At 39.8% G+C, this 11440-nt stretch overlaps 1 long non-coding RNA gene across 1 annotated transcript in view; it reads right to left on the bottom strand.

Moving 5' to 3' along the window:
• LOC140332530 (uncharacterized) overlaps window positions 1-4991 on the bottom strand; it is an 11084-nt gene extending 6093 nt beyond the window's left edge. Inside the window, exons 1-2 of the long non-coding RNA XR_011921155.1 lie at window positions 4851-4991; window positions 3444-3534 (exon numbers count right to left, since the gene is read on the bottom strand). This is a non-coding gene — a long non-coding RNA (uncharacterized lncRNA). The remainder of the gene's footprint in view (window positions 1-3443; window positions 3535-4850) is intronic.
• Between the last annotated feature and the right edge of the window lie 6449 nt (window positions 4992-11440).

Genomic DNA, 11440 nt, shown 5'->3' with positions numbered 1-11440 from the left:
ATTCTGGGACCCCAAGAGTCAGTGTGTCATTATTCTGGGATCCGCAAGAGTCAGTGTGTCATTATCCTGGGCCCTAAGGGTCAGTGTGTCATTATCCTGGGCCCTAAGGGTCAGTGTGCCATTATTCTGGCACCTTAGGTGTGAGTGTACAGCCTGATCTTGAACCTCCAAGTGTCAGTGTGTAATTGTTCAGTACTCCTTAGTATCAACAAGTCATTATTCTGGGACCCCAAAAGTCACTTGGCCATAATTTTATGACCTCAAGTTTCAGTTTGTCATTATTCTGGGACTTCAGGTGTCAGCATGCCATTGTTCTTGAACCCCATGTGTTGTTGTGAAAATGTTCTAGACCCCTTAGTGTCAGTGAGTCAATATTCTGGGCCCTTAAAGCGTACCTAAACTCAGAAATTTCACTTTACATAAAAAGGTAGACATTAAAGGGTACCCAAAGGGTAAAAAAAAGTTTGTTTAGGTTTTTTAAGTGTAACACTACTTTTTTTTTTTTTACGAAAAAGATTGCAACACCGCTCCCTAATTCTCACGTAATCGGTTGAGAATGTATGGAAGCGCAAAGTGAAAAATTTGCTGATCCCACGCATGCGAAGTGGGATCAGCAAGGTATTTCCAAACTATGTCACTCGATCTTGCGCCTGTGTCGGGTGACGTAGGAAGAAGAACCAGGAAGAAGAGGTGAAGATGGCGCCGCCCGGAGACGGATACCGGGACAACGCGGGACACAATGGAAGATACCTCCAGACCGATCGACTGCTGTGCAAGATTGAAGGTATGTGTATTTTTTTTGTTTTAGGCACTTTTGAGTTTACTTCCTCTTTAAGTGTCAGAGTGTCATTGTTCTTAACCCCCAAGTGTTAGTGTGTATTTGTTCTGGTCCCCTTAGTGTCAGTGTGTCATTTTTCTGGGACCCCAAGAGTTAGTGCATTAGTATTCTGGACTTCAAGTGTCAGTGTGATCTTGAACCCCCAGGTGTTAGTATATATATGTTCGGTACTCCTTAGTGTCAGTATGCCATTATTCTGGGACCCCCAAGTAACAATATGTCTTAAACCCTCGTGAGTGTGTAATTGTTCTGGGACCTTAAAATGTTAGTATGTCGCTATTGTTGGACTATCCTATGATTTTAGTGACCTGACACTTCCAAGTGTCAATATGTCATTATTTTGGGATCCCTATATGTCAGTATCCTTTGTTTAGGACCTCAGTGTCATTGTGTTATCATTCCGGGAACCCACTCTGTCAATGTATCTCTGTTCGGAACATCCAATTTGTCATTATTCTGGAACCACAAATTTGAGTGTGTCATTGCTCAGGGAACCTCCGGTGTCAGGAAGTCACTGTTACATGAACCCACAAGCCTCATTGCGTCATTGTTCTGGAACCCCAAATGTCAGTGTATCATTGTTCTAAGACCTCACATGTTCATAGGTCACATTAAAGCTGCAGAATATAAAAGCGAGAGAGTATTTTCAGCTTCATTATGATTTTGAGTGATAAACTCAAGTATTTGACTTTCCGCAGGATTACCCAGCTATTTACTAATTATTAACAGCCCCTCTTGGCTTCTGCTTGTCAGAGGCAGCAGAAAGGCCAGTGAAGCAGGGACGATAATAGCCACAGAGGATTAGCAGAAACATGCTTCATGAGCAGAAACTACTGCGCCAGTTACAATAGAGCAGGTAGCTGGATCATATTGATACTCTGTACACTGCAGAGCTGTGACTCTTAGGATAATGTTGTCTCTTAATTGAATCTAGTCTCCCGTGTCTGCTGTCATTTTTCTGTCCCAATACACATCGATGCAGGACTTGAAAACCAAATCTCACACCTTTCCAACAATGTTCTGTGTTCTTACAGATAAAAAAAAATCCGAAAGGAACAGCCACTTTGATGTTGCAGGTATGTTAAGATATTGTCCAATCAAACATATTACACTAGTTAGGGGTCAGAGCCAACCAGCTACAAGACTTTATTCTTAATTCTGCTTCTAAATAGCTATAAATGTGAGAGTCCCCTGGTTTGTGCACAGCCCTCTCTCTGGGTACTTACAAAAAAATATCATAAAGTTTCCTTTAAGGGATATTTTGATACAATGGTTGTTAGCTATCAGTTACTATACTATTATACATCTTGGAAATGTCATCCAACCGTTTCTTACAAGTTTGCATGGTGTCACCTCCAGTGTTCATCTGTTAAAGTTTTGGTCCCTGGATGGGGTATAAGCCATTATTCATTGCTGTTCACACATGGAGATGGACAAGAGGGATTAATAAGCACCTTGGTGATAAAGACAGAAGTTCTATAGTGTGTTCTGCCACAGTAAGGGACATATGGCGTGGAGATAATCTGAATCGTAGTCACTCTAATTAACTGAGCCAAGACTGGCAGATCCCAGCAAGGAAGATGTGAGAAAGAAAGGAATCATCTATATTATCCTTCCACCGTCTACACTCTGTCACTACTACGGGGGGGCTTTACCTACTGAAAGAACTAGTAAACAGAATGATTTTTGTAATTTGAGGAGCTAAGGTGCACAGGCTTTAAAGTAATAAAAACTTTGTACAACTTTTTTTATCTTGAAAGGTTAACAAAAGTACTGAATTGCTGCAGAGCTACCCAAGTGTCTCCTAACTCTGTGGTCATATTATTGTGCACACAACAACATCAGTAGCCCATGGTTCTAGACTGCGGCCCTGCTGTGTGGTCATTATTATCAGAAGTCTATGGTTCTAGACTGCTGCCCTCCCTGTGTGCCCATGATTCTAACCTGTTGTCTTACTTTCATGGCCAACGTCATCCATAGTCTATGGTTCTAGACTGCTGCTCTGCCTGCAATAGCCATCTGGCTTTGTAGTCTTAGTTGTAGAATGACTTTGTAGAAAAGACCTTTTTAGTTCCAGGTGCATCCAAACAAAGAATGTTCAATGTCTCACTGCTTATTATTTTTTAGAAATCCACTAGAAAAGTATTGTGCTACAGAGAAGAAGCAGTGGACTATCTGCAGGGGTTTGATACTGCCGAGATGGGAGCTAGACTTTTGGATTGGATATATAATTTATATATTATTCTTTATTTACATAGATCTCCTATAAATATACTGTATGTATACATTCTATTGAATATTGTTTCCTGAAGAAGCAGATGCTGTCTGTGAAATGTGTTGGCAGCTTAACTTATAAAACCCTCTCAGTGCTATTATTGTTTAAGCAGCTGGTGATGTCACTAGACAGGACAATGATGTGCTAGCTTTGCAGTTTTGAGGTGTATCAATTAATATTAACCTTTGTATGTCACACACTTGTTCTTTGTACATGGATTACTTTGGATATGGGAACCCTATTCTAGACTTTTTGGTAGATGTGCCAGATTTATTTTACGTTTGGCACTCTCCACTGTTTAAATGGTGCAGTGCTATAGATTTGACTTACCAGGGGGTGTGTTGGACCTCCACAGGGAGGCTACTGCTTCTGCACAGGTTCGTCTTTGAATTCAGCTGTTTGGGGGTGAGCTGTGACCAAACTATAATGCAAAAAGTAGTTTTTTTTTAGCAGGTACAGCTTTTCATAAATATAACATAAAAGTCTGAATTTAGCAGTTTGCTTGATATTACCATTAAATTACATTTTATTTTTAGCTGGAGTTCCTACTAATAAAGCTAACAAAATGAACATTGAGTGATACCCTGTGCAAAGAAAAGGCCCGGTTGTCAGATGGTTCACAGGTTACAGAGACACAACGGAATATGTCATATCACTTACAAAAACATTTTCATTCCCATTCGGCATTCATTCATGTGTGCCTCGCGGAGTCGGGACTTCATTAAATGCATTAATAGATTTTATGAGACTTGTCATCTCCGCGAGATGTTATGAAACGCAAATGTGTTTTCTTTGTGCTGAGAATTTCAATGTCAGCTTGGTCGGGGGAAACCAGAAACCTAACAGCGGATTAGAGACAAGCGGGCATATTAAGGTGCGCAAAGAGCAAAATGACATGGCACAGTAAGCCATAGCAGCCAGACTGCAGAATAAAGTGCTGGTAGAATGGATTTCTAGTGATTATTATAAAATATTTTGACAGTGTTAAACCAGCATCCAAACCCAGGAACCAAAATGTAATATATTGCAGCTTACCAGTCCTTAGATGTGGTGGCTGCATTAGTTTTTTTTTTCAGGTCTTTTCCCACTTTATTTTAACCCTGTGATTCTAGCAACCATTTAGCAACACTGAAGTGTAGTAACCCAAAACCACAAATGTGATTTCCACCTTGACTGATCTGCAGTCAGAAAAGATCTGATTGGTCATTGCAGGTTGCAGTAGTTTGTCAATCTGCTTTGCTCATTGCGCTCGATAATTTTTGCATGCTCTGTTCACAAAGAGATCGGAGCATTTCCTAGTTACTGTGAGAGATTGGTCCCAGCCCTCCACTGTGGCCCTTGATGTCTTTGTCAGTGTCAGTTCTCACAGAGGAGTGTCAACAGGGCAAAAGAGGATAGAAAAGCCCCTGCTTGATCACTGACCCAGAGGTCAAAAGGTTCAGAGGCAGCAGTTTAGCTCTGTCTATAGGGAGTGTGAATGAAACCGAGATCAGGCAATGCATTCTTTATCTCTGTCTACTGCCATCTGGCATCATTCCCGCATCCGGTCGGATCTACTGCCAGGGGGTGCTTCCACCTACAGGAGGTCTAGAAAAGCACATGGCTTTTAAATCATTCCTGAAATAAACTTAATACTAGGGTCCAAGAGAGACAAAAAAAAAGTCTTTTTAGTGCTGCCCCTCTATTGCAAGGTTTAAATGCCGGGTCTATAGGGAACATAAGAAGTATGTACCTTACCTGTTACTCCCTCTTCCATCCGAGCACTTCGGGTTGTTGGTGGGTATTGTAGTGGGCATTCTTGTGACCACATTATCTGTGACCGCATAGAGGTGGTGCCTGCGGGTGCAAGAAAATAAGGTAAGTTAAAGGGCTTCTTATGTTACCCTTAGACCAAAATTAGCATTTAATCCTTGCATTGTGTGGTAGCACCAATACAACACCATTTTTTTGGGAGCTATGCTTTAAAGAAGAACTGCAGTCTTGAAGCTGTGCTTAAAAATTCAGGCAGAAAGCAACAACTATTGACCTTTTGGCCTTTTATTGACTTAGTCCTTTTGGCCTTTCTTTAGCTGATCTTCATCCCTATTATAGACCTGCCATGCCTTGTTCTGCACTGTCTGTATGGAGGTGGCCATCTTGGTAGAGGCAGGGCTTTGCTTCCTCATATTGGAGCCTCCAGCATGCATAACAGAAAGTATCACCAAATCTCAGTCCACATCTTACCAAGACTAAAAGGCAGAAGCAGCACTGACTTGGATCTAGCACTGCTGGCAAAAAATTATGAGGCCGTAGATACAGGAGTGGCTAGGCACACTCACATACCAGGAAGTGAACTTCTCCCATTTAGAAGATCCAGACAAATGGTAGATGTTGAGTCCATTTTAAAGAGAACCTGACAAATGATACTTTTAAAGAGACACTGTTGCTATTGAGTGGTAAAAGGAGCCAGTGTCTCTTAATAGCCCACCCCCAATAAGGTATACTTACTTATCCATGCTTTTTTATTCTTTGTTACATTTCGGTGCTGCTAATCTTCTGCAACGTCACTTCCTGCACTCCATGCATGGCATTGCTCTGCACCAGCGATCTGATGGTGACAACGGTGGCCCCAGACCACACAGTAAGGGTCACCACAGTCACATATAGTCCCCACTGTAAGTACATATAACAAAGTATACAACAAGAGAGAGTGAAGGAAACAATACAAGTGTAATTAGTCCACACAAGCGTAATTAGTGCTCAGTGCTTTGCAGACATGCCCTGATTTTATTTGTGACCTCTAGGAAAATGTAAAGGGTTCTCCTAACTCTCAGGCTAAGTTCAGACCTGTCTTAGGTGAAGTGATCCCAATCAACTCCGGTCACTACAGCATAAATAACCAGAGTCTGCAGAGTTGATGGGATTCCTCATTCATACTCTATAGGACTGTTACAGGTAGAAGTTACTTCTAGTGCCTCACCCAAGGCAGTGAATCACTGGCATGAGGAAGTGGTAACTACAAAATAACTTCACTGCCAATCTGAACATTGCCTTCTCTCCATACATGTATAAAAGGAACCAATATGTTCACAAACAATAATAATACTTTGAGCGAACTTTGTGGTAAATAGTTAAGGGAGGTAGAGAAAGTGTTTGGGGGGAATTCAAAGGAGAACTTGTCCTCTAAAAATGAACCGATCAGTTCACTAATCTCTGTCCTCAAAGAGCTGAGCTCGGTTATTTCAAAGCCATTGTTTCAAATTTTTGGAGACTCTTTAGTCACTGGTAAGGTACAGATGGATTGGCGTAAGGTCAATGTGGTTCCTATTTTCAAAACAGGTGCAAAGTCATTACCAGGTAACTACATATCAGTAAGTTTATCTTCCATAGTTGGAAAGGTCCTAGAGACTTTGATAAAGACTACTTCCACTAAAAAAAAAATATTAAGTGATAGTCAGCATGGCTTCAAGAAAGACAGAAGTTGTCAAACAAATTTACTCTCTTCTTATGAGGAAGTACGTAAACAGGTAGACAGTGGAATAGCAGTTGATATATTGTACTTGGACTTTGCTAAAGCATTTGACACCGTACCCCACAGACGGTTAATATGCAAATTAGGGTCAATAGGTTTAGAAAAGTTAACCTGTAAATAGAAATAGAACTGGCATAAAGATCACATCTAGAGAGTTGTAATCAATGATTCATACTCTGAATGGTCTAAGGTTATTAGTGGTGTACCCCAGAGTTCAGTGTTGGGACCTTTACTGGTTACTGTTACTATTACTGTTTACCGTTACTGTTTAACATCTTTATAAATGATATAGAGTTTGGGATTAAAAGTACTATTTCTGTGTTTGCAGATGACACCCAACTATGTAATGGAATTAAGTCCATACAGGATGTCTATAATCTACAAGCAGACCTGAATGTACTGTTTGATTGGGCATCCAAGTGGCAAAAGACATTTATTATAGATAAATGTAAAGGTATGCACCTGGGTGCTAACAACATGCATGCTTCATATTGTCTAGGGGGAATACATTTGGGGGAGTCAGAAATGGAGAAAGATCTGGGGGTTCTGGTGGATCATAGCCTTAAAAATAGCATGCAATGCCAAGCTGCAATATCTAAAACTAGTAAAGTACTTAAAAAGTACTTAAAATAGTATTAAAGTAAAGTATTAAAATAGGAATAGACTGCAGAGATGGAGACATAATCCTGGCCCTGTACAAAGCATTGGTCAGACCACATCTGGAATATGCAGTCTAGTTTTTGTCACCAGTTCACAAGGAGGACATTGTGTAATTGGAGAGAGTGCAGAGAAGGGCAACTAAACTAATAAAAGGAATGGGGGAGCTCAGCTATGAGGAGAGATTAGCTGAACTGAATCTATTCTCCCTTGAGAAGAGACGTATAAGGGGGGATATGATCACCCTGTATAAATATATAAATGGTTCATATAGAGAACTCTCTTCCCCATTATTCACTTTGAGATCATTACAAAGAACAAGAGGGCGCTCTTTGTGTCTTTAGGAAAAGAAGTTTAAGCTGCGGATAAGGAAGGGATTCTTCACTGTAAGGTCTGTGAAAATGTGGAATCGGCTCCCTCAGGAAGTAGTTTCAGCAAGTTCTATAGATTGCTTTAGGAAAAAGCTGGATGATTTCTAGAAGCACAGAATATAACTGGGGATTAATGTTTAAAGTAAAAATACCAGTGACTGTTGATCCAGGGAACATCCAATTGCCTCATGGAGTCAGGAAGGAATTCTTTTCCTGTTGAAGCAAATTGTACCTGGGTTTTTTTTACCTTCTTCTGGACCAACTATGTCTTATAGGGTTTTATATCTGGGATATGTTTATTTCCCTTGTGGTTAAACTTGATGGACGTATGTCTTTTTTTAACCTGTAACTATGAAACTATGTGTGATATAACCGGATACATTATTAATCGTTTGATAGATTGATCATCAATCATTTCTCTGAACACACAATACTTTGTGTTATATTGAAGGTACAAGCAACCTCTGTAGGCCTTTGTGTATAATAAAGTGTAGCTATCATTTCAAAAATACAAATGCCAGTGTTGGCTGTGTGTTGTGGCGTACTGCAATAAAGAAAATGGTTCATGATTTGGCTGCAAAATAAGTGGGCTTTGTTAACACAAAGGTTAACATTTAACTAACTCAAGATAATGTGCTTTCAGTAATTCAAGGCAGTGCAAAACTGTGAGACTATTAAGCTTGATACATACACTTGATAGCCAGGAAACTAGCATTTTCAGATAACAGTCTCTAACAGCAATCATTCAGTATGTTGGTAATGTAATACGGTTGTGACACCTACTGACTGTTCTTAGTATTACTTTGGAGAAAAATGGATTGGGGATGATAGAACAGAGAGAAAAAAAGATAGATAGATAGATAGATAGATAGATAGATAGATAGATAGATAGATCTTTCTACTTCAGGGTGTGACTACCACCTAAGTCCTAATTTCTTGGACCTGTTGCGTTCATTATAAGTTGCTTCCACCATCCCTGTGCTGAGTTGCTGAGCCTGATTTATTAAAGATAGAGAGAATGCACTTTCATCAGTGAAGCTGGGTGACAGCAATCCTGGAATGAATTTCCTAATGTCATTTGCTGTTTGTTAACAAATTTGTTCAATCCTGGACCAGATCTATTCCAGGTTTGCTCAATCACCCAGTTTCACTGATGAAAGTGTTTGCTCTCCAGCCTTGGAGAGCGTTAATCAATCAGGCCCACTGAGTCTATCTGTTGCGTCGATACACGGGGCTCCCATTTCCTTGCTGGATTTTTATTTATTTTGTACTATGGAGGATGGACGTGTAGAGCTGCTATTAGATTATCAGAGATTAAAGGAAATTGTTTAACAAGTTATGGTTTCTCACTTATATAAATTAAATTAATTCTGAAATTTTAATGTGCTGTAAATAGGTATTGGTGCACTTTATTATTTGACACCAAGACTTTCATCCTGTGGTCAGGGTTTTCTTTCTCACTGCAATTGACATTCTGTTGCCTATGATTCCAACTTGATATTGTTATGATTATAACAGAATGTATTTTACAAAAAACTTGGAGTCTATTATTAGGGTTTATTTTTTATCACTATGCAACATATGAAGTTAACCTTTTATAAGCAGATTTGCATTCTGGAATTTAGCCACAAGATGGCAGAGTGTCAACATGAAATGCATTTACTTAGTATTGAAACATTCTCATTGAAGAAACTCAATGTCAACTTGAATATATTTAATTAAAGCATGGGAATAAAAGGTTATTAGGTTCCTTTTACATTATTATCACATTTTTGTAATAGAAAAGCAGTTCCTCAGTATGTTTGTTCTGAAAAGCTCAGCCAAATGTTTTTGGGATAAAAAAGTTATAAAATATATCAGGAGAGATTCTTTCTCATATTATTGTTATTATTATTAATAATAAACAGGATTTATATAGCGCCAACATATTACACAGTGGTGTACATTAAAAAGGGGTTGCAAATGACAGACGAATACAGACAGTGACACAGGAGGAGGAGAGGACCCTGCCCCGAAGAGCTTACAGTCACTTTTCTCTTAACAACTGCAGATCTCCCTAACTGCCCACTGTGATACTCACATTTTTAGTTGCATTACACTAACCGGTTTCCTGAAACGAATAATAATTACTGGTCAGGGTTTTCTTTTTCTGCAATTCACATTCTGATGCCCAAACTACCATCTTTGTGCTGCTTCTGGTTGAAATATTGATACCTCATATCTGTTCTGATCACAGACCTATCTTCAGTGTGATACAGGCTGGGTGCCATATGACACAAAGGTAGCCAACCGGCCTCTGAATTATATAGAACCGTCCCTCACCAAAATTGCAGCAGCCATTGAAAACCCAGCGCAGCAATCTATGTGACCAACACACCAATCTCTTACCTCTTTCCAGGCTGCAGACAATATACTTGTTCCATGTCCTGACATATGATTTGGTGGGGCTTCACCTGAAGGTGGGTAGGAATTACACAGAACTGGGCAGGTCATGAGCAGAGCTTTGAAGATTCCAGGAATAGAAAATATACACATAACAAGGTTATATTTCTTAAAAATGTTATACAAGTCTTCTACCATGACACTACAAAGATATGAACATTGCATGGCAGCCATACTACTGCAGCCCTGTAATATGAGTTGACCCACTCCAAACAGACTATAGCGCTAAACCTGTAGGATTCAGGGAGAATTAAAGCCTTCGCTATGGGGAAGAGTGGATTTGGTAACGGTTTGGCAGCATCTCCACCCAGGTTAGGGCAGAGAGGATTCCTTTCCTGGGAATAATAAACCAGTATTCTAATTAGATGTTTGGGAGCAGAGGAACTACTGCACCCAGCAAACCATAACAGCAGAATAGAAATAACAATATGTTTATATAAAAATGTTCTTTAAACAGCATACACACATGCAGGAACAGTATATGAGCAAATAAACCCAACAAGAGTCCTGGGGAGTTGTATACACATGCAGAACACAGATACTTCCAGATAAAGATTGCAGCAAAGTTTACTTGCAGAGGCCCCTGAAGATGAGCTCAGATATGGCATCAGCTGGAATCCATTTAAATCAGGGTGGTGGTAAGAAGGAGATCCTTCAACATGCAGGGGAACAGTTTGAAGAAATCAGTGGTACTAGAATTTAGAATCAATGTACTCTGCCACTCAGTCCCTAGGGAGTCTCTATCCTGCTGCTGCAACCAGACCTCTAGCTCCCCCTATGGGCTGTTGGTTGTCTATTCTGGCTCTGTCCTATTCTGTTTATTGAGCTCTAAACTAATTTTAAGCTTCCAGGCCAAGAGGGCACTACAGGTATTCAGAGTACTGGCAGCTGTATGTATAATCTAATACAGATAGATTCACCTAATGGTATTATTACAAGGTGAATCATTTCACATGCACACATTCACACAGACCAGTATCTGCTCAGCACTATGCATATAATACTAAGGGGTCAGATATAATTCTGTGACCTAATAGGAACACAGAAGACATGGGCTTCAATAATGGAAGATTATGGCACACTTGTCTGTTAGTTTCTTCCTTTGGTCTGGGAGATCCCATAAAGTCCATCTGCAACCAGCACTTCTGCATAAGCGGCCATGTGCTCCAATTCTGATATTAATTCCTGGATCCCTCCTTATATATCACCCAGCTAGCAGAGACAGGAAGTGCTATCTTTACATAAACTCTATGATAACTAGTAATATAATATAATACTAAGTAATTAACATTTACAAGTATACAATAGAAGCAAGCAATTCCTGGAGAGTGACATCTAGTGGCCTT

This window comes from Pyxicephalus adspersus, chromosome 6, assembly GCF_032062135.1.
Source record: "Pyxicephalus adspersus chromosome 6, UCB_Pads_2.0, whole genome shotgun sequence".
Classification (NCBI taxonomy): domain Eukaryota; kingdom Metazoa; phylum Chordata; class Amphibia; order Anura; family Pyxicephalidae; genus Pyxicephalus; species Pyxicephalus adspersus.
This window is presented reverse-complemented; position numbering and strand designations above follow the sequence as displayed.